General features: G+C 42.3%; 1 protein-coding gene across 6 annotated transcripts in view; it reads right to left on the bottom strand.

Annotated features, from left to right (window-relative positions):
• The window catches only part of ST6GAL1 (ST6 beta-galactoside alpha-2,6-sialyltransferase 1), a 114836-nt gene that overhangs the window by 75166 nt on the left and 11714 nt on the right, over positions 1-27956 (bottom strand). For 3 of the 6 annotated variants that reach the window (XM_081137625.1, XM_081137630.1, XM_081137626.1), the window contains exons 2-3: positions 17999-18116; positions 6820-6953 (exon numbers count right to left, since the gene is read on the bottom strand). The gene's annotated coding sequence lies outside the window, so the exon portion shown is untranslated. The remainder of the gene's footprint in view (positions 1-6819; positions 6954-17998; positions 18117-27956) is intronic. The other 3 variants (XM_081137627.1, XM_081137628.1, XM_081137629.1) reach the window with 2 other exon arrangements.

Genomic DNA, 27956 nt, shown 5'->3' with positions numbered 1-27956 from the left:
AGCCATCTCCAGTCATTTATCCCTTTATTCCCTTTTGCACCTATCCCAGCTGTGGGCTCCAGCAGGCTCTCAGTAAATACTAAGTGAATTAAATTAAGGAGATCCTCCTGCTGGGAACACAGAACTAATTCCAGAAAATATAATTATGAAATTATTTTCATGAAAAATAATTTTCTTGCTTTTTCCATGTAAGGATGACCCCACTGATGATGGAAATGTTCTAAAACTGAGTTGTGCTAATGGTTCACAACTCAGTAAATTTACTAAAAAACCCTGAATTTACACTTAAAGCAAGTCAATGTCATGGACTATAAAGTTGTTTTTAAATACCTGTATAATGAGCCCTAGCCAGGTGGTTCAGCTGGTTGGAGCATTGTCCCATACACCAAAAGGGTGGGGGTTCAATCCCCAGTTGGGGTGCATATCCATAAGGTATTATAGCATAATGAAATAAAAGGACAGATTTGAGTGTCAGGCCATCTGGGTTCAAATCCCAACTTACTCAGTAACTATGAGTTATGACAACCCTCTGTGCCTGTTTTCTCCTTTACAAAATTGAGATATTAACAGTACGTAACTCTTAGGATTGTTTGGAGGAATTAAATGAGTTAGTATATAGAAAGCACTTTGCGTAGAAAGGGCCCAAGGCCATGGCAGCTTCCCTTGAAACTTCAGACCTTGACATTGAGAAAACGATCATCTTGGGTCAACTCCAGGGGTTATTCACTTCAGCTACCAGGCAGAGATGTTGAAACACTGGCACCAGGAAGGGCCCAGGTAGAGAAAACTTACCCAACAGCACATTAAAAAATTAACACTTTACAGGTTTTTTTGTTCATCTGCGGGAAAAACAATATACACATCTCTATAAAATACTACTTTCCTGGAGCCACCCAGGACAGTGAAGAAGGAAGAACTTCCTGTAACTGGCTAACCTGGTCAAAGGATAAAGGAATCAGACTCCCAGGGCAGCTCCAGAAGTGGTGGGAAGAGGGTTGTCAGCACTAGGTCCTCTTGCTTCTCACATTTAAAAAGTACAGCCTGAGCCTGGTCAGCATGGCTCAGCGGTTGAGCATCAACCTACGATCCAGATCATGGTTTGATTCCCAGGCACAGCACATGCCTGAGTTGCAGGCTCAGTCCCCAGCCGGAGACATACAGGAGGCAGCTGACCAATGACTCTCATTCATCATTGATGTTTCTATCTCTCTCTCTTCTTCTCCCTTCCTCTCTCTGAAATCAATAAAAATATTTTTAAATAAATAAATAAATAAATAAAATAAAAAGTACAGGCTGAGGTCTAGTCACACAGCCAGACCTAAGTGACAAGAAGAGTAAAAGTCACACAACTAGCCATTAGAGAAATGCAAATTAAGACCATAATGAGATACCACTGCCCACCTATTAGAACAACTAAAGTTAAAATATGACACCACCAAATGCTGGCAAGGAGGTGGAGAAAGTGAATTGCTCCTATATCGGTGGTGGGAATGTGAAATGGTGCAGCCACTATAGAAAGAGTTTGACGGTTTCTTTAAAAATTAACAATATACTTACCATACAACTCAGAGATTGCATTCCTGGGCATTTACCCCAGAAAAAGGAAAAATATATGTCTACACAAAAACCTGTACATGATTGTTCATAGCACCTTTATTGGTAACAGTCAAAAATTGAAAACAACCAAAATGTCCTTCAATGGGTCAATAGTAAAATGGTGGGTGGTCCATCCATACATGAAATACCACTCAGCAATAAAAAGAGCAAACTATTGATATTCTCAACTACCTGGATGTACCTGAATGAAGTGCACTATTATGAAGGAAAACAAGTTAATCTCAGAAGGTTGCATATTGTATTATTCTATTTATAGAACATTCTCAAAATGACAAAATCATACAAATGAAAAATAGGGGAGGGGGCCAGACCAGTGTGACAATGAAGGGGTGGCATGAGGGAGATGTTTATGGTGATGGAACAGTTCTGTATCTTGATTGCAGTGATAGCTCCACTCATCTACACATTAGAGAAAATGACACAGAACCATACACATATCGTAACAATCTCATATTCCTGGTTTTGATACTGTACTATAATTATGTAAGATGAAGTCATTGGGAAAAACTAAATAAAGGATGCACCAGGCACCTCCGTACTATCTTTGCAACTTTCTGTGAATCTATCATTGTTTCCAAATAAAAAAGTGTTTGGGGTTTTTCTTTAAAAAAAGGGGGGGTGGGGGGGGGAGTGCACAGCCAGTAAGTGGGGCAGCTGGGATTCTAGTCCACGTCCTTCTATTCCAAAACCTCAGTGCTCAAATCATATTTACAATTTTGCATGCACCTGACATTCTATATCTCCTTGCCTTTGCACATACAAACTTCTACCTAGACTGTCCTTTCCCCACCTAGCTAACTTTTAATTTCCTTTAAGGCTCAGTTCACATACCTTCTCCTCCAAGAAGCTTCCCTGACTTCACCTAAGATTACTGACTTTCCTTCATACTTCCTGTGCATAGCACTTATTCAACTAAATTGTAACCCTAACCCTAACCCACCACATGCAAGCCACAGAATTGGAAAATATATTGCAAACATCTCCAATAAAGCACTAGTCTGTGGAATATATAAAGAACTCATAATTCAATCATAAGATAACAAATAACCCTTTTTTTAATGGGTTTATTTAAAAGATCTTTATTTAAAAGATCTGAACAGACATTTCACCAAAGGAAATACACAGATGGCAAATAAACACATGAAAATATGATAAACAATTAATCTGTAGGGAAATGCAAATAAAACCACAATAAGATAGCACCACACACATATTACAATAGCTAAAATTAAAAAGACTGAACATACTAAGTGTTGGCAAGGAAGTGGAGCACCTGGAACGCTCAGGCACTGCTGGTGGGAATGTACAATGGTACAACCTCTCTAGAAAAGTTTGGCAGCTTCTTAAAAAGTTAAACATACCCTACCATATGATCCAGTCATTCTACTCCTAGGTATTTACCCAAGAGAACAGAATGAATATGTCCTCACAAAATTTTTACACAAACACTTACAGTGGCTTTACTTTAATAGCCAAAAAACTGGAAACAACGCAAATATCTGTCAACAAGTGAATGGATAAACAAATTGTGGTATATTCATACAATGCAATACTATTCAGCAATAAAGGAATGAACTATTGATACACATAACATAAATGAATATCAGTAGAATTATACTGAGCATAAGAAGAGCACATGCTGTATTATGCTATTTACAAAAAGTTCTAGAAAATGCAGTTACCAATAGAAAGTAGATTAGTGATAGCCTGGGCATGGGAGGCAGGACATCGAGAGGGGCAGGAGGGAAGGATTGGTGTGAAGGACCCTGATCAAACATTCAGAAGAGCAGACTCCAGTTTCACTTGTGTCATAGACCCTCCCCCTGTCTGGGCCTTTATTTCCTCAGATGTAAGATGTGGAGGCCAACCATCAAGCTTTCCAAAGAACTCTTTCAACCCTGATTAGCATTCTGAGTGCCCTGCTGAATGGAGATTTTTCTCCTGAAGTGGATCAGGTGCCACTGATGGATAGGATTCTTGATTGTCTACAAAACTGTACATTCAGCTCCCCCCATCCACCCCAGCTCCACAGGAAAATACACCTACCTGATTTATCAATGCCTACCCAATTCACTTAATCCACCATGCTGCCTCCTCCCCTTGGCCCCACCCCTCTGCAAGGGTCTTCCAAAGACCCCAACCCACCCCCACCGTTTGTTGCTTTGTGACCCCAGTTAGCAAGTTGAGCACTTAAAACTATTTTCAGAAGTCTAGGAACCCTGGGACACACAGAACAACTTGAGACATGATTTCCCCCTTTAGAATTCTTGCAAAAGATTGGAGCTGAGTAGTTACAGGATGATATATGTAATATACAATCTTGATGTAGGGAGCTCCTCCCATTGTCACACCTGTATACCCAGCGATGAGCCAGAATTCCTTTTGCATACAGGCTGGGATATTTGGGTGGGCACAGTAGGCTTTCAGTAAATATTTATGGAATTGAATTAAATCCCTCTTGCCAAAGGAATAATCTTACTCAAACCCAGATGAAAACCGAACAGACCCACCTGAGTATGATCCACCTCAGAGCGCTGACAGTCCAGAGGCTGAGAAAGCCCCTGATTCTAACTAGCTGAGGGACATGAGGCCACCAGCATGCATCCTCACTCCTGGGACGACACCACATGAATAAGGAAACTACTCTAGAGGACTCTGGATGGCCCCAGCTCTGATGCTATCTTACTGTACACGGAAGAACCATTGAGCTTGACTGGAACAGTGTGGCCCTTTGTAAAGCTCCAAGAACTTTGAGCTGCAACTGTTCAGGTAGCTTCAAAGATGGAACGATGTTCCTTGAAGAAAGGGAACCTACTTATTGAAACTTGACTTGGAAACTCCAACCCATGTAGGTGAGTACTTGCTGTAAAAAGCACTCACTAACTTCGAGAAGCTGTGGAGGTTACAGACAGGCTTAGTTTACATCTCTGTTGCTTATGAGCTGTGAAATCTTAGGCAAGTCTCTTTACCTCTGCAAGAGGTAAACTTCTGACACAAGGTGATAGAAATACCTGCCTCATTAGGTCATTGCAAAATTAAATGAGATCATTCAGCCAGAGCACAAAGCACAGTGCCTGGAGCTATCATGAGCTCAAACACCCTTCCCTTCCCCTTATATACACCTAAAGGTCCCCAGATTAAGATCTCAGCTGATTTCACTGGCTTAGAAAACCAGATCCCTGATAAGAAAGGGGGCTTAGTCTCTAGCACTCCAGAGGGGCACCTCATGAAGTGCAATGAGGCTGTGGAAGCAGATGCAGGGGAGGGTCTGAGAAGGGTAGAGGCAGAGCTGGCACCCAAAGACCATCTACCATACTTCCTTACCAGCAGTATGCAAGGGCTCAGTGAGCAAACAGGTGGCCTGTGGAGCAATGTCCCATCCCCTCAGCCTGGTTCCCCACCTCTCCAGGAGCACAGACCTTCGCCTCAGTCATGAAATCACCAGCTGTGTGACCTGGCTTCTTAAAATGAGTGTGTGGGACCAGATGGCCTCTATAGTCCTTTCCACCCTTATAATTTCCTGAACTACAATTCTATAGTCAACTGGTGCTTAACAGATGCCTCACCTTCTCTCATCCTCTCCAGGATCCAGGAAAGAGGTGAGGAGAAGGAACCAAGATGTTCAGAAAGTGGAGGGAGAGGGCAGAAACTGGGGCTCCATTATGCTAATTTCATTAGCTCTAATCTGCTGACAGAAGGGCCTTGAAGAAAGAGGCCTTTGTTTAAATGTCACATTTGGCAGGAAGTGCCCCTTCTCCTCCCTCCTCTAAACCCCCCATTAGAGCTTATGAGTCAAAAGCTCTGACTTCAGTCTTGGCTCTCACAACTGGGAGCGCTGGAGCTTCCTGCTCACACTTCTCTGACCGACTTCTTGATTTTACCAGCAAGGAAATTTGCCCCAGATGTTGGTCAGTAAATGGAGAGTTTTCATCTGCCCCTTATGAAAGGATGTCAGTAATTCACAGATTCCTCCAAGTAGCAAGAACCAATGGGGGAAATGCCAGCCACTTCCCTCCATCAGTAAACCAAAGGTTTACCAATAAACTAAAACTCCTCCCTCCATCACCAGGGAGCCTCACCACATGCAAAGCATTTCATTTTCACAATCTTATGGGACCCTCACTACTGTCTTATGGGATAATAAGAACAGAAATCTCACCCTCATTCATTCATTTAACAAAGGCTTATAGAGCACCTCCTGTTCACAGGAGGGGAAGTGGAGAGATGCCCCAGTGGCGTGACTTGCCCATGACACCGAGCCTGTTGGTGGTAGAGCAAGCATTGGAACCAGAGATGTGCTGGTAACCTGAATCTCCAAAATAAAACAGCTCTGGTTTGTAGCACTGGCTAATGTCCACATTGTAAATTTTCCCACCATGGCCAATTTCAAGCTGCGAACAGTCTTTAGCAACCAGTTTGCCAAATTCCTGGATATTAAAAATCTGCTCTCAAGAGCTTCCAGATTAGAAACCAGTTCTCCTGCCTCCTGAGTGTTCTATCTGCCCCACTTCTCTACCTCCATGCAAGAGGAGTGAATATGCTATAGAGGCTTAAAGAGTAACCTTAATAAAAACCACCAGGATTGTTAACAGCAGTAGGATTTCAAGCATGTTTTATTTTCTTCCACATCAGTAGTTTTCCAAATGTCCTATGAGCACATGTTACCTTTATAATCAGAATGATCTTGGTGATTAAAGACATTTTTAGTGATCTTAGTGGAATATTTTGCAATAATCTCCCCCACACATTTTCTGCTACTCTATTTCTCTTGGGTTGGAGAGAGAGACAGAGAGAGACCAACAGAGAGAAAGAGGTTCCTAAGAGCTCGACTTCCCTTGCAGAACCAAACAGGTGCACCTAAGTTAAGCATTCACCTGAATCAGGGGCAGTCTTACCTAGAGAATAAATTTAACTACCTTTGGAGTTCAAATTTCACCAGCAATTTGGTAAATACAACTCCCTATAAAGATTCCAAAAGACCTGCTCTGAAAAATCAAAGCCTCTGGCCACCAAATGACCTTGCCTCCCAGTGGGCTGAGGTGGAAGCAGATGCTTGACTTAACCGGGAACAACTGCTCCTTCTTTCTTGAGCCTTAGAGGAGCCTTTCACACACTCACCACCACCACCACCACCACCACCACCACCCCAGCTAGAGGCATTCTGCTTTCTCTGTCCTCAAGCTGGGACTCAAGGGGTCTTACCTCAGCGCTGGGACAGAGACGTGGCACCAGGGCTGGGGCAGGTTCAAGGAGACCGGCTCACTTCAGCTGGGCTCCATAGCTGCTTCTCTCTGGGCTGCTGGCTGCAGAGCTCTACACGGTTGCCTCTACCTTGCCTGCAGAGAAGAAAAAAACAAAGAAAGTTGCCTGCAGAGCACCAGAGGCCCTTATGTTAATACATGCAGGAGCAGAAGCAGAAGCACCCTTGCCCCTCCCCCCCAGCCCTGGTTACTCCTACCATGAGAAAGCCCCTTCCAGAACAGCCTCACCTGAAGGAGCCAACCTCCTTCTCAGGGTTGAAACTGGCCATCCAGTCACCCACACCTACCCCCTCCGGAGCTGACTAATTTCAGTGAACTGTAGACTAAGCAAAGCAAACTACTACAGTCGCTGAATCCTGGTGCTACTTACTTGCTATCATTGGTAAGAAAAATAAGAGTAAACCCCAAGTATTGTGTTTAAATAAGTCTTGTGGACAACCGATTTTTTTTTTTGCCTTTTTTTTTTTTTTTTTACTATTCATTAAAGAAAAGCAAAAAGGTCTAATGATCATACGTGCTTACTAGAGCAGATATCTACATTTCTGAGCATAACCACAAAAAGGCAGCACATGTTAATTCAAAGTCAGAACGGGAGTGGGGGTGCTCAGTGGTTTTGCCATCCACGGTTTCTTCCTGTGAAAGCAATTACCCACGTACTGCAGAATATTTCTTGTGTACTCCGCCTCCCTGGTACTGGGTCTGACCATGTGACTAGTGCTGGTCAATACTTTACAAGCAGAAGCGATGGGTCACTTCCTAACTGAGCATTTAACTATTAGTGTAAAATCCTCCAGAACTGTCTTTTTCTCTCTAGTGCAGCTGCCAGTGGCTTCTTCGTCTGTTTGGGTCCTGTAGGATCCATACTGCCATTCAGGATGGACATGAATTGTCTTAAGCTGCTGATATTTTGTGATTTGTAGATATCAGAGCATACCTTAGTCTATTCTGATAGATTTTTTTTTTAATATATCTTTTTTATTGATTTCAGAGAGAGGAAAGGAGAGGGAGAGAGAGAGATAGAAACATCCATGATGAGAGAGTCATTGATCGAGCCCGCAACCCAAGCATGTGCCCTGACCAGGAATCGAACCCCGATTGCCTGGATCCTAGGTCGACGCTCAGCCGCTGAGCCACGCCAGACCAGGCTCTGATAGATTTTTAAAGAGAAATGTTCGCAAGAGTTGAGTTGATTCTATATCTTCCCTTACGGTTGTCTACGTTAAAAGCAGTGCAAAGCTGGGTTACTATGCAGTGGTGAATGGACAGAAAGCAGGAAAGGATAATGGCCATGAAGATAGGCCTTTTTTTCTAATTCGGGGAACTAAAAATACTTGGAGGCTGCCATGGAACAAGAGCCCAGGTTGAGAGATAGATACCTGTCCTTTTTTTTTTACAAGAGAAATCTGGTTAAAATGAACTTCAGAACTTGCTTTGAAAAGGGGGGGAAAGGTGGGTGTGACATAATATACAGCTAGAACCAAGTAGGTAGGCAGAGGTATCTGGTATTTATATACTCATTATATGTGTATGAATTTCAGAACTCTGATTGTTTTCTGGTGGGGTTTTTTCTTCTTTTTTTTTTAAGTTTCTTTATCTTTATTGTTGAAAATATTACAGATGTCTCCTTTTTATCCCCATTGATCCCCTCCACCCCACATCCATCCCACCCCCAGGCTTTCCCTATACCAGTGTCTGTGTCCATGGGTTATGCTTATAAACATATAAGTTCTTTGATTAATCTCTCCCCACCCACTCCCCCCTCCCCACCTTCCCCCTGAGATCCCTCAGTCTGTTCCAAGCTTCTATGTCTCTGGATCCATTTTGTTCATCAGTTTATTTTGTTTATTATGTTCCACATATAAGTGAGATCATGTGGTACTTGTCTTTCTCTGATTGGCTTATTTCACTTAGCATAATACTTTCTAGTTCCCTCCATGCTGCGCCAAAGAATAAAAGACCCTCCTTTTTTACAGCTGCATAGTATTCCATGGTGTGAATGTGCCACAGCTTTTTTATCCACTCATCTACTGATGGGCATTTGGACTGTTTCCAGATCTTAGCTATTGTAAACTGTGCTGTTATGAACATAGGGGTGCTATGTTCTGATTGGTGTTTCGGGTTCCTTAGGATAGATTCCTAGAAGTGGGATCACTGGGTCAAATGGCAGGTTAATTTTTAATCTTTTGAGGAAACTCCACACTGCTTTCCATAGTGGCTGCACCAGTCTGCATTCCCACCAGCAGTGTACCAGGCCTCCCCTTTCTCCACACCCTCACCAGCACGTGTCAGTTGTTGATTTGCTGATGGCAGCCATTCTTACTGGTGTGAAGTGATACCTCATTGTGGTTTCAATTTGCATCTCTGATAATTAGCGACGTTGAGCATTTTTTCATATGTCTCTTAGCCATTTGTAGGTCCTCTTTTGAGAAGTGTCTGTTTAGGTCCTTTGCCCATTTTTTAATTGGATTATTTGTCTTCCTTTTGTTAAGTTGTATGAGTTCCTTATATATTTTGGATATTAACCCTTTATCAGATGTGTCATTGGCAAATAAGTTCTCCCATATAGTGGGCTCCCTTTTCATTTTGTTGATGGTTTTCTTTGCTGTGCAGAAGCTTTTTATTTTGAAGCAGTCCCATTTGTTCATTTTCTCCTTTGTTTCTCTTGCCCTAAGAAATGTATCAGCAAACATATTGCTATGAGAGATGTCTGAGATTTTGCTGCCTATGTTTTCCTCTAGGATTTTTATGCTTTCATGTCTTACATTTAAGTCTTTTATCCATTTTGAATTTACTTTTGTGTAAGGTGTAAGTTGGTGGTCTAGTTTCATTTTTTTTGTATGTGTACCTGTCCAATTTTCCCAGTACCGTTTATTGAAGAGACTATCTTTACTCCATTGTATGTTCTCGCCTCCTTTGCCAAATAGTAACTGACCATAACGGCATGGGCCAATTTCTGGGTTGTCTGTCCTGTTCCACTCATCTACATGTCTGTTCTTGTGCTAGTACCAGGCTGTTTTGGTTACAGTGGCTTTGTAGTATAACTTGATATCTAGTATTGTGATCCCACCAACTTTGTTCTTCTTTCTCAAGATTGCCGTGGCTATTTGGGGTGTTTTTTGGTTCCAGATAAATTTTTGAAGTGTTTGCTCTAGATCTGTGAAATATGCTGTTGGTATTTTATTGGAGATTGCATGGAATTTATAGATTGCTTTGGGTAGTATAGACATTTTAATGATGTTAATTCTTCCAATCCATGAACATGGTATATTTTTCCATATGTTTATATCTCCCTCTATTTCTTTTTTCAGTGTCCTGTAGTTTTCCCAGTAAAGGTCTTTTACATCTTTGGTTAAGTTTATTCTTAGGTATCTTATTTTTGTAGTTGCAATGGTAAATGAAAATTTATTTTTAGTTTCTCCTTCTGAGAGTTCATTATTGGTGTGTAAAAATGCCATCGATTTCTGGGTGTTAATTTTGTACCCTGCTACCTTGCTGAATTCATTTATTAAATCTAGTAGTTTTTTGGTGGAGTCTTTAAAATTCTCTATGTACAATATCATGTCATCTGCAAATAATGACTGTTTGGTTTCCTTCTTTCCAATTTGGATGCCTTTTATGTTTTCTTCTTGTCTGATTGCTGTGGCTAGGACTTCCAGTACTATGTTGAATAAGAATGGTGAAAGTGGACACCCCTGTCTTGTTCCTGTTCTTAGGGGAAATGGTTTTAGTTTTTGCCCATTGAGTATGATGTTGGCTGTAGGTTTGTCATATATGGCCTTTATTAGGTTGAGGTATGATCCTTCTATTCCCACTTTGCTGAAAGTTTTTATCAAAAATGGGTATTAGATTTTATCAAATGCTTTTTCTGCATCTATTGATATGATCATGTGATTTTTGTCTTTCAATTTGTTTATGTGATATATCACATTTATTGATTTGTGAATATTGTACCAGCCTTGAATCCCTGGAATAAATGCCACTTGGTCATAGTGTATGTTCTTTTTAATATATTGCTGAACCCGATTTGCTAATATTTTGTTGAGGATTTTAGCATCTATGTTCATCAGGGATATTGGCTTGTAATTCTCTTTCTTTGTAGTGTCTTTATCTGGTTTTGGAATTAGGCTAATGCTGGCCTTATAAAAAGAGTTTAGAAATGTTCCTTCCTCTTGGATTTTTTGAAATAGTTTGAGGAGGATAGGTGTTAATTCTTCTTTGAATGTTTGGTAAAACTCCCCTGTGAAGCCACCTGGACCAGGGCTTTTGTGTGCTGGGAGCCCTTTGATTACTGCTTCAACTTCATCAGCAGTTATCAGCCTATTTAGGCTTTCTGACTCTTCCTGATTGAGTTTTGGAAAGTTGTATTTTTCTAGGAATTTATCATCCAGGTTGTCCAGCTTGGTGGCATATAGTTGTTCATAGTATTTTCTTACAATTCTTTTATTTCTGTTGGGTCAGTTGTTATTTCGCCTCTTTTCTTTCTGATCTTGTTTATTTGGATCCTCTCTCTTTGTTTCCTGATGAGTCTGGCTAAAGGTTCATCACTCTTGTTTATCTTTTCAAAGAACCAGCTCTTGGCTTCATTGATGTTTTGTATTGTTTTTTTATTCTCTATGTTGTTTATTTCTGCTCTGATCTTTATTAATAATGTCTTTCCTTCTACTTACTCTGGACTTTTCTTGTTGTTCTCTTTCTAAGTTTTTAAGTTGTAGGATTAGAGAGTCTATTAGAAGTTTTTCTTGTTTTTTGAGGTAGTGCTCTCTCAGGACTGCTTTCATTAAGTGCCATAGATTTGGAGTTGTTGTGTGTTCATTTTCATTTGTTTCCAGGAAGTTTTTTCTTTCTTTCTTGATCTCTTTGGTAACCCATTCATGTTTAAAAACATGCTTTTCAGCCTCCATGTGTTTAAATGTTTTTTGGTGTTTTTATTGTAGTTGATTTCTAATTTCATGCCATTGTAATCTGAGAGGCTTGATATTTCAATCTTCTTGAACTTGTAGAGATTTGTTTTGTGTCCTAACATGTGGTCTGTCTTTGAGGACACCCCATGTGCACTTGAGAAGAATACATATTCTGCAGCTTTGGGGTAGAAAGTTCTGTAAATGTCAATTAAATCTATCTGATCTAGTGTGTCATTTAGGGTCACTGGTTCCTTGTTGATTTTTTGTCCAGAAGACCTATCCAGTGAAGTCAGTGGGGTGTTAAAGTCCCCTAGTATGACTGTATTGCTGTCGATCTCTCCCTTAAAGTCCTCTAGAAGTTTTTTTATAAATTTAGGTGCTCCTATATTGGGTGCATATATGTTTATCAGGGTTATATCCTCTTGTTGAATTGATCCCTTTCTTGTCTCTTGTTATGGTCTTCATTTGAAATCTATTTTGTCTTATGAGTATTGCTACCCCAGCTTTTTCATTTCCATTTGCATGGAAAAATTTTTTTTTCATCCCTTCACTCTCATCCTGTGTGTCTTTTGTTCTGAGGTGGGTCTCTTGTAGACAGCATATATTTGGATCATGTTTTCTTATCCATTCAGCCACTCTATATATTTTTACTGGGGCATTTAATCCATTTACATTTAAGGTTATTATTGAAAGATACTTATCTACTGCCATTTTGTTTCTTTATGCCTATAATTCTCATTCTCTTTATTTCTACTTCTAATTAAAGCAGTCCCTTTAACATTTCCTGTAATGCTGGTTTTGTAGTGATAAAGTCTTTTAGCCTTTTTTTTTTTTTTGTCTGGGAAGCTCTTTATTTCACCATCTATCTTGATTGATAATCTTGCTGGATAGAGTAGTCTTGGTTTCAGATCCTTGTTTTTCATTACCTTAAATACTTCATGCCATTCCCTTTTAGCTTGTAGAGTTTCTGATGAGAAGTCAGATGACAGCCTTATGGGGACTCCTATGTAGGTAACAGATTGCTTTTCTCTAGATTCCTTTAAGATTCTTTCTTTGTCTTGGATTCATGGCACTTTAATTATGATATGTCTGGGCATGGGTCTCTTTGGATTCTTTTTACTTGGGACTCTCTGTGTTTCCTGAACTTGTGTGACTTTTTCCTTGACCAGGTTAGGGAAGGTTTCTGCCATTATTTCACCAAACAGGTTTTCTAACCCCTGCTTACTTTCGACCTCCTCTGGTACTCCTATAATACGAACATTGTTACTTTTCATGGTGTCCCACAGCTCCTTTAGACCGTCATCCTGTTTTTTAATTGTTTTTTGTTTTGAGGTCTCTGATTGAGTGATTTTTTTCTACCCTGTCTTCTAATTCACTGATCCGATCCTCAGCTTCCTCTAATCTGTTGTTTATTCCTTTCAATGTATCCTTTATTTCTGCTATGTCATTCTTCATTTCTTACTGGTCATTTTTCATAGTTTCCATATCTTTTTCATGCTGTTGAGCATCCTTACAATCAGTATTCTGAACTCTATATCTGATAGATTGCTTACCTCCATTTCATTTAGCTCTTTTTCTGGAGATTTCTCTTGTTCTTTCATTTGGGGCTTGTTTTTTGGTCTCCCCATTTTGGCTACATTTTTGGGTTTGTTTTTAAGTGTTAGGTAGATCTGCTAGGACTCTCAGTCTTTCTGGAGGATCTCCGGTATAGGCCAATGTCAGGCACAGTTTGTAACTGGCCCTGAGTACCCTGTTTGGAGCTATCAACAACCCTAGGCTTGAGGTCTCCACTGCTGGGGCTGGGTGCATTTGGACAGGACCAAGATGCACACCAAAGTCTGATTTTCTAAGGCCCGGGTCTCGAAGCAGATCAGGGAAAGACTCAAAGCACCCTGAGGTCTGCCTCTGCTGCAGACTGATTAATCTGATTCTCTTAATGAGCCTCAGTCTGTAGAAGCTCCACAGGGTGGGGAGGCTGGTTGTAATCAGTCTCCTAATAAGCCTTAGGCTGTTGAAACTCCTCTGAGTAGGGCGAGAGGCTTTCCAGCAGGGTGGAGCAATTGTTTCCCCCCTCAGAGAAAAGCCAAAAATTTGCTGCCTGAGAAAGATGTCCTCCACAGTCTGGGGGGATGACTTCGCACAGGAATCCAGACAGGCGTCCCCTGATCTCATTCTCCAGAACCCACAACCCCAGTCTACTCCATTCCTCCTCCGCTGGAGCCAAAGTGAGTGGCTGCACATGAAACATTGTGCGTTGGCTCTTTAAGAGAGTGCCTGCAGTCCCAGCTGCCTTTCCCTAGGAGACATAAACCCAGCTGCTTTTCACAGCCAGATGTTATGTGGGCACCTTTCTCAGTTCTGGTGCTCTTGGCTGGGAAGCCCAGCTTGGGATTTAGGCCCCAGAGTCCTCAGTGGGAACCCCCACAGCTGAGATATCCCTCTGGACCCTCAGCTGCTGCCTGTGGGAGCCCAGCCAGCCCTCTCACGTCCGCACTTGCTACCAGTCTCTGTGCGGTCTCCACTTTTCTTCCTTGGTTATGAAGGTTCTCTCCAGGTAGTCTTCAGTTGGTTTTCAGGATGGTTTTTCTATGTTTTAGTTGTAAATCTCAGATTGGTTCCGGGAGAGTGTCAGTGTAGCTTCCACTCAGTCCGCCACCATCTTGGATCTATAAATAGCATTTGTTTTTAAAGTAATTGTTCTTCTAGTGCCAAAGAATTTTATGTTTATTCCAGAAATTTTAGAAAAATATAATTCAATCAAGAGAAGGAGAAAAATTATCCATTCTTTCTCCATCCACCCAAGATAACTACAAATAACACATCCTTCCTGGTTTTATTTTATTTTCCAGATTTTTTACAAAGACGCAATAAAGCCAGAAAATTTATATGGCTGTACATAAATTTACCCCACCCCCAAAGGCTGGACATTTAAGTCATCTCCAACATTTTTTTGCTAATTACAAATAGTGCTTTGTAAAACTTAGTCTCCTGGCAGAAATTCATAGTTATTTCCGTAAGACACAGCCTTAGAAGTCAAATTGCTGGATCAAATTTCCAAATTTCTCATGTGAAACATTTCTTGTGGACATGAGTGTAGGCTTCAAGGAGTCTGCGTTTTTCTAGTTCATGCTCACACTCAGCTCAGCCCAAGTCTAAGATAAGATCCATGATGATAAAATGAGCTCCTCTAATCAAGGTTGGAAAGGGGGTGCATGAGTAAAAATTGGTAAGGAAGAAAAAAGTGAGAAATCCACTGAGGAACAGAGAAATAGTGGTAATACACCAGGGCAGTGTCCAGGAAAAAGATCCTGAGACGCAAAGAGAAACAAGTATCACACTGATGCTAGTAGGAACAAACTGACGTCAGATGAAGCAGAAGCTGAAGTGAACCATTTGAGGGAATGGAAATGTCAAGGTCTTACAAAGATTCAGGGCAGATCAGAGCAAATAACAAAAGCATCGGATAAGAGGGGAAAATAAAGTGTTGCTTACAGCATTTGAGCATTTTGCTGCTGTCTATAATTAATGCCAACAAAACACCAGGAGCCAGAGTCACTACTGGGAAAGTGAGCCAGGCCAAGAAGAGATCTCTACTTGCAAACATAGCTGAGCTGGTGGCCACCTGGGAGCCTGCCAGTAAAGAGTGTTCCCCAGGGAACAGGAGTGAGGTGCTCCTTAACAGGAAAGAGGTCCCCACTTTCCATCCCTCTCTAGACAGCCTCTCAACCTCCCTCCTTTTACTCCAGGCCAAATCTTCAATGAGAGATGGATAATTCACCAAGTAACCTGTCTAAACAGGCTGAATGGATTTCTGTGGCCCTATGACCCAGGCAAATTTCATGCCCCTTCCTAGCTGACCAGCTCCCTTACCACTCCACCCCAAGTACCCTGCATCTAGCCACAGCAATTCACAGACTGAGGGAACATGGGGTTCCATTAATGCTTTTTAAATTCTTTCGCAGATGGCTTGAAGGCCTCCAATGTTACTCAAATAGGCAAGTCATTTTACCTGCCCAACCTCCCACAACCCCACCCCCTCATACTTTGGGCCTCCCCTGGTGGTCAAAGGGTGGAATTTTCACTTAAGAGCAACTTATCAATAAATAAGGGAGCAGGACCAATCAGACACTTTCAAAACTGCCTATGAAAAAAGACTACAGTGAGCTGGTGGAGGGCCCTAAATCTTAAAGGATAGGTAGTGGGGGACCTACAAGAAGCGAATGCCATGCACGAGATCAAGTGATGGGGCTATGGGGATCTACAGATGAAAAGGAAGTTGGCCTACAAAGAAAACATTGCAGAGGCTTGGGGTGAGGCAGACAGGAAACCATGAAGCCCCAGAGAAACCAGTTGCTTGGTGACTTCCTAGTGGCTGCGAGGCTCATCTGTACTTCCTACTTTTTATTTTCATAAGCACTCCCTGAATCACTTCAGTAAACCTCTGAAGAGCTCGGTTTAGACCAGCTCCGGGGTCCCAGCTGCCTCTGGCTTGCTTTGCTGAAGCCTAGCAGGGCTGTGCGTGAGAGCAGGGGACTTGCCCATGAGCCAGTGCATGGCTTTATGGTAGGGCTTCGCCCATTCATTGTGGCTGCTCAAAGCCTTTTTTTTTTTTAACCTTCCTTCCAAAGGTTGTGCCTGGGCTTTTGATAGATGAGACAACTGGAAGGGATAGTCCCGGATTGCAGGTGTAGCTTTGTGAAAACATGAGAAATAAACAATAACAGAGCTGTAGAGACTATAGATTCTTCTATTACAAGATTTTTCTATTAAATGGCTGATGCTAACCCTATCAGCTTTACACATTCAGCTAATCACAGGGTGCCCTTGCAGCCCCCTTGTTGCTGAGCCACTTATATATACTCCTAGGCCTCTTTGCAGTTTTAATACAGTGTCTGTTTAATGCATGACCCCACGGTAGCCTATGTGTCTTCTGCTCCCCAACCTCCCTCCTATTCCACAGGGGTTACTGGCTTAGCATCTAGACTTGGTTTCACTACAATTTTCCCAAGGCCTAGCCAGCCAAGCTTTACTTTCCTCCTTTCTCATGCTCAGGGCCTGTCCTCTACTTTATCCCTGCTGCCTGACTCCCACCTCCAACCCTGCCTTACAGTCCCTGACAGCTCCTCAGCTAATCCCCCTTCTCCTCCACCCTCAGGCAGACCCAGAAGCATCACAAGATAATTCTAAAGAGGAAGAGAGCTGGTGAGAGGCTGCATTGGCCTCATTAACTCCCTCGAGCCTTCAGAACGTGTTTCCTTCGGGTGTACAATATTGAGGCACTGACCACAGACAAGAACCAGGATTTACAAAGACCTCCAAGAACCATATAAGTTCATAAAATGAGCCAAGAACATCCATCCTAATGATTTTGTGGCCCAGCATCCCCTGATGTAGGAATCCTCCCAGCAGACCATTACTGAAGGGCTAGGTTTTGAATCAGAGAATGGTTTAGCCTGGTACAGGGGCAGGGCTCTGGCCTCAGGTCCTTGGCTTAAATAGGTGATCACCACAAGGCACACAGAAGCCTTGGAGTAAAAGATAAGCTGTTAACTCTGCCTGGATCCATTGTTCCACACTATCCAGGAGGTGAGCAATTGTTCTGATTGTGTTTGGATATGAAAGCTAAATTAGCTAAGAGCTTTTATAGATTCTTTTGCGTTAAACATCCCAGGATTTGGGTCTCTGCAAATTTGCTGAGCTCCGCAGTCAGATCAGAAGACACTGTACCCAAAACATGGTAAGAACTTCTGCTAAAATCAGAAAACTTCCTGGATTATTTCTTCCCTCCCTTCCCAGAGTTCTTGTCCCATCTGAACGGTTCATCTGTGGAGCACAGACCCAACATTATGGGGCTCCTGTCCTAGACCAAGAAGTAACCACAGTGTTCCTTCATATTTTTTTAATTTAAATTTTTTTGGCAATTACTATGTGCCAGCCACTCTATGTACCAAATTATTTATTTATTCCTCACACAATCCTATGAGGCAAGAAGAGTTTTCCCTATTTTTAAGTGAGCAAATATGGCTTAAGAGTCTACACACAAAACTGGTGTCCCAGTTTCTCTGGAGACGTAAACGCAGGTGGTCTAACTCCCAATACGTGGCTATACCACCGTGAGGGTCAAGAGACACTTTAATTCAATAAGACCGAGCCAATAATTCAAGTTTCAAGAAGGAAGACAGAGACAAACATAAAGCAAATCACACAGGGTTTATTTACCAGTTCCCAATGGCTCTTGGCACCAGCAGGCCACCCGGAGGATCCGCTGAAAGACACACACAAGGTCTGGGGGTGCGGCCGCGACAGCGTCGGTCACTGCAGCCCTCTGGAAGTTCTCCTAGAGAGGTGCGGGGCAGAGCAAGGCAGGGTCAGCTTTCCCCGAGCTGGGGATGAAGTCTGTGGAGGGCAGACAAGCATCCAAAGATGTGGCCGAAAAGCCCCTGCTTTTAACAGCTGAGTTGAAGGTGTGGTGCGTCTTCAGTGTGTCTCATCAGGGTCCTACAGAGCGCGGGCCTGCTTGGAAGCCAGGGCTACAAAGTGTTAATCTTATCGTGGCTCGCAGGCATCACAATTACACTCAGTCACACAAGATGAATTTACTTATTTCAAATCTAATACACACATCAAACTTATATTCCTGACTCTAATACACACACAAATCTATTTCTATAACAACTGGTAAATAACTAAGCCAGAATCCCACACACTAGCCTTCCTCCCTGAGGCCTTTCTTCCCGCCAGTGTTAGGATAGAGGCCAAGCTCTTTCAAGAAAGGAGCTGAAATTAAAGATGAGTTGAACACTCAATACACAGGTTCTGAAAAAAGAGAAATGGTGTAGGAATTTATTTTCAGAGAACTAGAAAAGGGAAGTGCTCTGCGCACTACTGAATGCAAAACACCCGAGGGAAGGTCCTCCTGCTGTTTCTTTGTATTCTGACTGTTTCTTTGTATTCTACAGCAAACAATCGATCAGCTTTCATTGTGCCTACTAGAGGGGCCTGTCGGGTTACATGGAGAAACACTGAGCCCCTTTTTTAGTCAAAACAGAACACATACAGGATTTCAAGCCCTACCCCACCTGTTCAGGCCCCTCCTTAGTTTCTGTTGCCCAAATGCAACAACTGTTAACTCTTATCTATGTCTAGAGTTGCCTCAGTGTACATAAATAGTGTGCTTAAATGGCTCATTTTTTAAATGTTATTCATTAACTTCCTAAACCAGAAAATGAGGATTTAGCTCTTTTACCACCATCCCACATACCTCTTCTATTTACCACATCCTCTTAATATAGTGATACAGTGTCAGGATATTCAGAAGCTAGGGAAATTCCTCGCCAAGAGGAATGAGGAAACTGAAATAAGAAAATAAAACAAGGCTAAACAGTCTGGGAAGCATGCAGACATCTTGCGAATCATAAGACCTTATGTTTCCCAACCAAGGACACTCGAGAGAAAATAGTTTATACTCCTCCCTAAGCAGAGAATACATAGCTTAAATCACCTTGGCCTGGGAAAATAGAGAACAAAGACCCAATTAATGCCATTTGTGCCAGCTAAGCCCAGGGACAGATACCACTTGAGGGGGAAATGTAAGGTAGAATAGATAACTGTTAGGTCAGGAAAGGTGGGGGAAAGGAAAAAGAGGAGTTTATCTCACCCATTAAACAAAGAAGCCAGCTGCCTTAGGACTTGCCAAACAAGATGACCAGATATATGTACAAACATTCTGAGATAAGCCACAACAATGTAGCAGAATCCTTGTCTGCTACCCACGATATCTGGCAGGGGAACTTTGAAAGCTATAGGGAGAAAGGTATAAAATCCCTTGAACCCCCACCAGACGCAGTGCTTAGACTAGCTGAATTGCCCACTTGTGCTTTATGCCAAATGTATTTTCAATAAATTTGCTTGCTTTGCTTCCTTAATAAATTTGCTTGCTTTGCTTCAACACTGCTGTCACTCGCTGAAATCTGTCTTGAAAAATTGGCAAGAGCCAAGGAGGGGACAGCCCCACCCCTTTGACTCAGTGGGCTGTCCAATAATAACATTTTTTTATTAAGTCAACACTAGAAGTTACATTATTATACCAGATAAATTATTGTTCACAGCTCAGCCATGTGGTATGTTATGATAATTCCTCCCTTGTACATTCCTTAGTTGTAAATACCTATCACTAATATAGCCTTCAACTTTCCAACAGTTCCTTTTTTTCATTTTAGGATTCATTTTTGTCTTTATTTTCTTTTTTCCATCACCATTTATCCCCGCTATACCCTCTTCCACCTTCACACTGTTGTCTGTGTCCATGAGTTCTTTCTCTTTTTTCTTTTTTGCTCAATCCCTCCACCTGCCACACACACACACACACACACACACACACACACACACCTCCCTAGAGCTGTCTGCCTGCTCTCTGTCTCTGTTTTGTTTGTTAGTTCAGTTTGTTCATTAAATTCCACATATGAGTGAAATCATATGGTATTTATCGTTCTCTGACTGGCTTATTTCACTCAGCATAATGTTCTCCATTCTGGAACCTTCTGTCCACCTACTCCAACGCAAGCTAGTTAGTGGCTCTCTGTTAAAAGGAACATCCATTTCTTCTGTCTTAATTTACTCCCTAACATTGGAGGAATGTATCTACAGAAGCTTCCTCAAAAAGGATGTAGGGGAGGTAAAATAGTTGAGACTCCTCATATCTGAAAATGCCAGTATTCCACCCTTACATTTGATTAATAATTTATCCAGATATAAATTCTCAGTTAGAAATAATTTTCTCTCAGAATTTTAAAGGTATGGCTCCATTGTCTTCTAGATTCTAATGTTAGTGTAGAATCAGATTTCTATTCTTATACGTAATAGTTTGGGGTTTGTTTTTTTCCCCTCTGTCTATAAGCTTTTCCTCACTTTTTTCACAATGATATGCTTTGGTGTATGTCTTTTTTCATTCATAGGCCTGGGCACTCAAGTAAGTTTTTTAATCTAGAAGCCCATATTCTTCAGTTCTCAGAATTTTTCTTGTATTATTTCTTATCATTCTTGCCCTCTGTTGTCTCTATTCCTCTTTTTCTGTAAGTCCTATCACTCAGATGTTCAACTTTTTAGAATGATTCTTATTTTTCATTTCATTGTCTTTTTTTGTTTGACTTTCTGCAATACTTCTTCAACTTCATATTCCAAATCCTCTACTGATTCGTTTATTTCTGCTATCATACTTTTAATTTGCAGGAGTTCTTTCTTAGTCTCTGCATGTACTTTTAAAATGTGAAAAATTCTGAATTCCAATACTTATCAGGTCCCAAAGATTCTTGGTAAGTGATTATAAACCTGTGTTAATACTTTTTTAAATATCCAGCATTTGAAGCTATGTCTGTAAAAAAAAAAAAAAAAAAAAAAAGCTTGTTTTTTTCCTGGTAACTAAAATTTCTTTTGAGGATCTTTCCAGCAGGAACAAACTCAATTTTCAGACATAAAGATCAGGCACAGCAGGCCAAACTGAGACGGGCATGTGTGAGATGACATTCTAAAACAGAGGCAGTCATTTTCTCTGCAGTCTTTATTTAATTAATGTGATATTTTCTCTTGTCTCTATGACACTAGTAATTACAGTTTTTGTGAAGTTTTCTTCTGTTTCCTACATTGTCTCTATTTCTCATGAGGTGGTGTTTTTTGGTTTTTTTTATGTTGTTTTTTGATTGTCTCGGTTTCTGTCTTTCATGTTTCAAACTTTCTCAAATATCTGGTAATGCTTAGTGGCCTTTTAAATTTAAAAGTGACACACTAAAAAGCTGACCAGAAGCTCTGTGTGCATGGGCAGGATAGCTGGACTGGTAGATCTTACAAGAAAGGGATTGAGAGTAATCTGTCCATTTTATTTAAAGAACCCTAAATAGCAATATCTTTAGGCATTTTTCTCTTGAGCTATTTAGTTTTACAGAGAGACTCCTCTCATGTTATAACTAGGGAAAAGGGAGTATAACCCTAGCTTGACAGTACTGTGGGAACCCACACAAAAATGAGGTTAGGGAGTAGTGATCTCTCTGTTCAGTATGTAGACTTTCATTCACTCCCTCTTTTTTAGAATGGCATCTCACACATGCCTATCTCAGCTTGGCTTGCTGAGTCTGATCTTAATCAGGTCTGAAAATACAGTTTGTTCCTGAAAAGTTCCTTAAAAGAAATGTTAGTTACCAGGGGAAAAAAAACAAACTTTTTTTTTACAGGCGTAGTTTCAAATGCTGGACATTTAGAAAAGTTTTAACACAGGTTCATAATTACTTATCAGGAATCTTTGGGACCTAATAAGCATTGGAATTCAAGATTCTTCATATTTTAGAAGAGTAATATATTGACTAAATCCTATATTACATCACATCCACAGCAGGGTTAGGGCACCTCTTCATAATTATATGGATTAATATTTATGTCACAAAACAAATAAATATTTAAGCTAAGTAGGTTAAATAAAAATTTATAAATAGACTCACATGAATCCAGGTCAGGTTTTGCCACCAAATGGGTTAAAAATTAAACTTGGTTTTCACAGATTTTTCTATTTGGACATTGCAGATAAGGAAATTGCACTTGAGTATCCGTTTCCTATGTGCTTTCTACACCTCCTGTCACGTTGGGGCCTTTTCACGGGGATGCTGTAACTATGTGGGGTTGCTTAAGAAAAAAGCAGCAGTTCAGCCTTGGACTTGGCATCACTGAGATGTCTATTAGACACCCAAGGAAATGTGTTGAGTAGAGGAGTGAATACATGAGTGTGGTGTTCAGAAAAAAGGTCTGGGATGGAGCTATAAACTGAGGGATGCCAGCATGTGGATGGCAGGAGACAGTCAGGGAGTGAGGAGACAGAGAGGAGGCCAAGTCCAAGGGTTGCCCCCTGGGATATTCCAAAATGAACAAGTGAAGATGAGCCCACAAAAGAAAGTGAGAAGGAAAAGCCAGTGAGAGACAAGGAGAACCAAAGAGAGTGATATTCCAGAAGCCAAGAGAAGATATTTTTTGAGAGGAAGTGGGATAATCAACTATATAAAATGCTGCTGATAAATGAAAATTAAGACTGAGATTTGGACATTGGATATGACAATATGGAGGTGACTGGTGAACCCTACAGGTGTAGTTCTGTGAAGTAATAAAGGCAAAACAGTGACTAGATGGGGTTAAAATAATGAGAGAAGAGGAACTGCAGGGAGCAAGCACAGATGACTCAAGAAGCAGAGAAATGAGACAGTAGCTAGAGGGGTAGATGAGGTCAAGAATATGTTTGTGTATATGTGGGGGGGGGGGGAAGCAGCAGCCATAGATGGGTTGGGGGGAGGAGAGAGAGAGCAGGGAGAGAAAGGAATGGTCCAATAGAAAAACAGTGGAGAGAGAAGGGAGAATTGCTGAGGTCATATCCTTAAATAAGGGAACAGGGTGCAGTACAAGTGGAGGCGCTGGTCTCACACAGAAGCAGAAACAATTCATCATCCAGCGTAACGGGAAGAAAGTAGAATACAGGGCATAGGTCTGGTAGTGGCAAGATGAGAAAGTTTTCTTCTGCCATTATTTTCTCAGGTGAGCGGGAAACAATGTTCTCAACTGAGAGTAAGGATGGAGAGGCTGTGTTAAAAGTCTGAAGAGAGGGAAAAAGGTCTGAGACAGCCACCTAGATTAGAGAGAGTGGCAGAGGTTCTCAACCAAGGCTGCCCACTGGAATAACTGCAGAGCTTTAAAAATATGTACCAATGCCCAGGTCCAACCTGAATGAAATCAAAGTCTTTGATTTCATTCATTTTGGGTGGAATTCAGGCAGCAGTACTTTTTATGATCTCCCCCAGGTAATGATAATAGAAGCCAGAGTTGAGACCCACTGGAAATAAAGCAAGGTGGCCTGACAACACCAAAGTCCACTCAAGGGCCGTGGTCATGGATTAGTGTGGGGCAGGCCAGGATGATGGTGTTCTTTTCTGTGTCACATTCAGCTGTGTGGAGCAGGCATGGGGTACAGTGAGAGAGATGGATTTAACTCGGGTTAAATGAAATACCTGTAAAGCATATAACATGCCTGGACATAGTAAGAGTTCAGTAAACAAAACCTGCTATGTTTATTTTTATTACCAGCTAAGTGACATATACCAGCCTTGTAGCAAGTATAATTTTGTTTTTATCTCATCCAGATGAGTCATCCAATTTGTGTATATCATAGGGTTTTGAAGTCATTTGTGAATAACTAAAATCACAAATGTATATCCTTAAATATCAAGGAGTCTCCTCTGGGTGTGTGTGTGTGTGTGTGTGTGTGTGTGTGTGTGTGTGTGTGTTTGACACTGAGCACTGCACATAGCGTGGCTGAAATTCACAGGTTACTCTCCTTCTCACCCCTCCCCGTGTCCAAATTTAATAACAGTTTTGTACCAAACTTTTGTGAAGCTCCTTCCAGTCCACACCACTTGAAACCTGCATTTTAGGGGTTCCATGTTTGCAATTCCTGTCTAGTAATCTGTTCTACTCCCTCTGGGAAGGTCCACCCTTGATCCTAACCCTGAGCCTGTAGAGAGCTCTGTAATGATAAGTGCCATCTCAACACCCTCTCTCCAAGTCAAGCCTGGTGGGTCCATGTCCTCCCAACTGATGGAGAAAGGCTGCAGACTCTATCCTGAGCCAAACTGGGTGGGCTCCAGTGCCAGCAGAGGGCATAAGCCCTGTGGGCTCACCTGCTGGGGGAGTCCCTACTGTCAGCTCCTGCCTTCTTCCACAATGGATGGATCTAATGTTAAATCCCTGCGTGAACCTCCTTCTGTGTGGGCCTGCTGTTCTCCTCAGCCCCCACCCTAAATGCCTGCAAACCCCTCCTGTGGGGGGTCTACCCTCTTCTTCTCTGACTCTACCCTGCCCTGCCTCTTGCTCCCGCAGCAATGTGTGCAGCTCCCATGCCCTGATTACACATGTCATCTCTCCCAGATGGAGGCCCCTCAAGGGAGAGGCTGGCCCTGTCTTTCTTCATATCCATGGTGCCCAGCAGAGTGTCTGGCCCATTAGGTGACCAAAAACTGAGAATAACCAGTGACAAGTGCTGTGACATTAAAAATTACTACCATTTATTGATCACTAAGCACATGCGGGCACTAGGTTAAGCACTAGATAGCACTCACACAATGCTATGGGGTAGGAATGATCCATACAGACTACAGATGAAAAACCGAGGGTCAGAGAAGTTCCCAAGTTCACACAGCTGACAAGTGCCACATTTGGAATTAAACCAAAGTCTATGGGCTACAAGGCATGTGGTTTTTCCCCCCCAATATGGTAAGGGCTTTCTCAGAAAGGTGACCCTGCAGATGGTGATGGGGAAGACAGTGAGTTACCCCCCAGCCCCTGCACTGTGAGTCACCTGAACGGTGTGGGAGACAAGGGCAGAACTCTCCAAAGGCAGAAGCATTTCCCTGGGGTGTGCCTTTCTTTCATCTCCCTCCCTACCTGTTCTTTTCTCTCCTCCAATTTTACAGGCCAGAATAAGTTATTTATTGTGTAGAGCAAAAAAGGAGCCAGCACTAGCCCTGGAGCAAGAAGCATCTTCTGGGGATTTCATACTATGTTGTCATGAGCCACCCCCAGCTCAGGCCCTGGGCCAGCCTCCTCCCAACACTGTACAATTGACAAAAGATAATCCCTGCGGTCTGCTTAGATATATGATGATTCAGCCTAACTGCCTTTGTCAGAGCTCCCTATCTTCCTCCCGCTCTCACCTTGGACACACTCCCATGACCCTGGCTCCCAATAGGAAAAGAAAAACAAGAGCAAAGTCCCAAACCTGACTCCCCACCAGGGTTGAGCATCATGATCAGCCCAGAGGACATTCCCTATTGCATCTTGCTGCTTGTCTCTCACTCAAGGCAGAGGTAACAGGTAGAAAAAGGTCTGTCCTGTGGGCCAGGAGGACCCACCAGAGCCCTCGGTGTTTCCCACCATGGGGTCCTGCAGCCCCACATTACCTAGAGAGCTCCAGCTTACGCCCAGTGGTGGTTGAGTGCATCCTGGTCTCAGTGGGCAGACAGCACGCATCGGGAGAGCTGAGCTCACTCCATGAGGCCTCCTAAGGGCTGGGCACTGTGCTGGGCCCAGGGCTGTGCAGAGAGCCCAGTCAGCATCTTGCCGATCAGGAGTCCAGTGTCTAACATAGCTACCTTCATGTAACATAGTGAGAACAGTAAGGGAGATAAAGGCCTTCTCTTTCCTTTGGATGTCATGGAGTTGAGGGGTTATCCTGGGCTGAGAATGAGCTAAAAGGCTAGTCTGGGCACAGTAGAGAGACCAGTGAGATGAAGAAGGAACTAATCACTGCAGCCGTAAGAAGTTGGCTCTCTCAAAAACCACCATCCCCATAACCCCTACACACAACACATACAATGGGGCATTCGGACCCCCAGCAGCACGCGAGTCCCCATCCCAGACCCTACAACAATCCTGATCCTTCCTGGAGCAAATGTAAGTTGCCTCAAGCCACACTAGCTCAGTGCTGAGGTTGGCTGCTGGCCCACCCTGATAGGTTGGGTCAGAGCCCAGTTTCTCTGAGGCCAGGGCCTGCCTTGTCCTCATCAGCACTCCTGGAGAAGACACATGCTCCAGGGTCCCCTGACAGCTTTGTTCCTCCTATCCCTTTTCTAGACCATGAGCCTCTACCAGACAGCCGTAGCAGGGGCCTGACAGCTCTGACATTCCTTCCTGTAGCCTGGCATGTCTGGAACACCCTGCTCTGCCCTGTATAACTCACCAAGCTGTTGACAGCCATCCCAACTCAACTCTCTGGCCCAGGCTTTCCCAGCAACCCTGAGGACAGGCCCGCAGCTTGCCTCCTCCCTCTCCTGCACCTCCCACAGCAGCCTCCAGCTGGTTATCTGAGTCAGGAGAGCACAGCTTCTTGCCTGTTCACCAAGTTGTTTGTTGCAAGCCTGTGGAGACCATGTCCATGACTGTGGGATTTTTTATAGACACCTGTGGGTACTTTAACAGATGTCTGTAAGTTCACAGAAGAGCAACAAGTGTGTCAGCAATAACAAACTCTTCTGTGTAGCTTTTATATTTTTTCATCTTTTCACATCTATGATCTAATTTGAACATAAAAACAAATTTGAGGGTGGACAGCCCCACCATTATTTTCCCCTGTTCTGGAAAAGGAAATTAGGGTTTGGATTAAGTAGCTTGGGGTCATACAGCTGCTGGATAGCAGAGTCTAAACCACAATTTAATCTTTTATATTTACCTAAAGATTTACCTATAAAACTTGCATGTAAAATATATTTACATTTCATAGGTCTACATATATGTAAATATATAAAACAGATTTACCTATAAAATTTTTTTTTTACATTTATTTGTATTTTTATACTCTGCATTCACAAAGTTGGCTAATTCAGGTCTCCCGTGCACTCTAAGTCATAGCACAGAAGAACCATGGGCTTGGGAGCACAGGAAGCTCAGGGTTCAAATCACAATCTCACTCCTGTGCAACTTTGGGCAGATAAGTCTCTCTTTCTTAATTTCAGTTTCTCATCTGTACCATAAGGCTAATTATACCCATCCTGTAAGCTGTCAGGCAGCCTAGAGATATCTGTGTGTCATGCCTTGTACCTTGGGCACTTACTGAACAGTAGCTACTCTTTCGTGCATCTTTTGTGCTCCAACTATAACAAATGACTCCCCATTACGCAGACATGCTGCATACTTTCGCTCCTCCAGGCGCTGTGTGTTGATCAAATGTCCTTTCTTCATTCTCAACCTGTCAGCCCTCTCCTCATCCCCCAACACCCAGTTCAACTTTATCTCCTTTGTGAAACCTTCCCCATTGTCCTCTGGGCCCCAACACACAATTGTTCATCTGATTTACGAAGTGTTTTGTTCTGCCTACACTTTGGTGTTCTCATAATTGACTTGCCAACTTCCCCATGAAAAGACACTGTTCTGTTCCACCCAGCTCTTCACACTATTAGACTGTAAAAGTGCATTTTAGAATAGGCTTAGTGGTATTATTCAAATAAGACCAGCTCATTATCTGTTTAAAAATAAGTCAACACACAAAATTATCTCGAGCTAAATGTCACCTATGACCCACAAAAAATAGATTACTATCATTCTTCCCATGTTTCTACATTTTCACATGGATAGAAGTATGGATGATGGAAGGATGTAT

The sequence above is a fragment of the Miniopterus schreibersii genome (assembly GCF_964146895.1).
Source record: "Miniopterus schreibersii genome assembly, chromosome: 5".
Classification (NCBI taxonomy): domain Eukaryota; kingdom Metazoa; phylum Chordata; class Mammalia; order Chiroptera; family Miniopteridae; genus Miniopterus; species Miniopterus schreibersii.
Note: the sequence above shows the minus strand (reverse complement) of the source record. Positions and strands in the feature narration are given on the sequence as shown.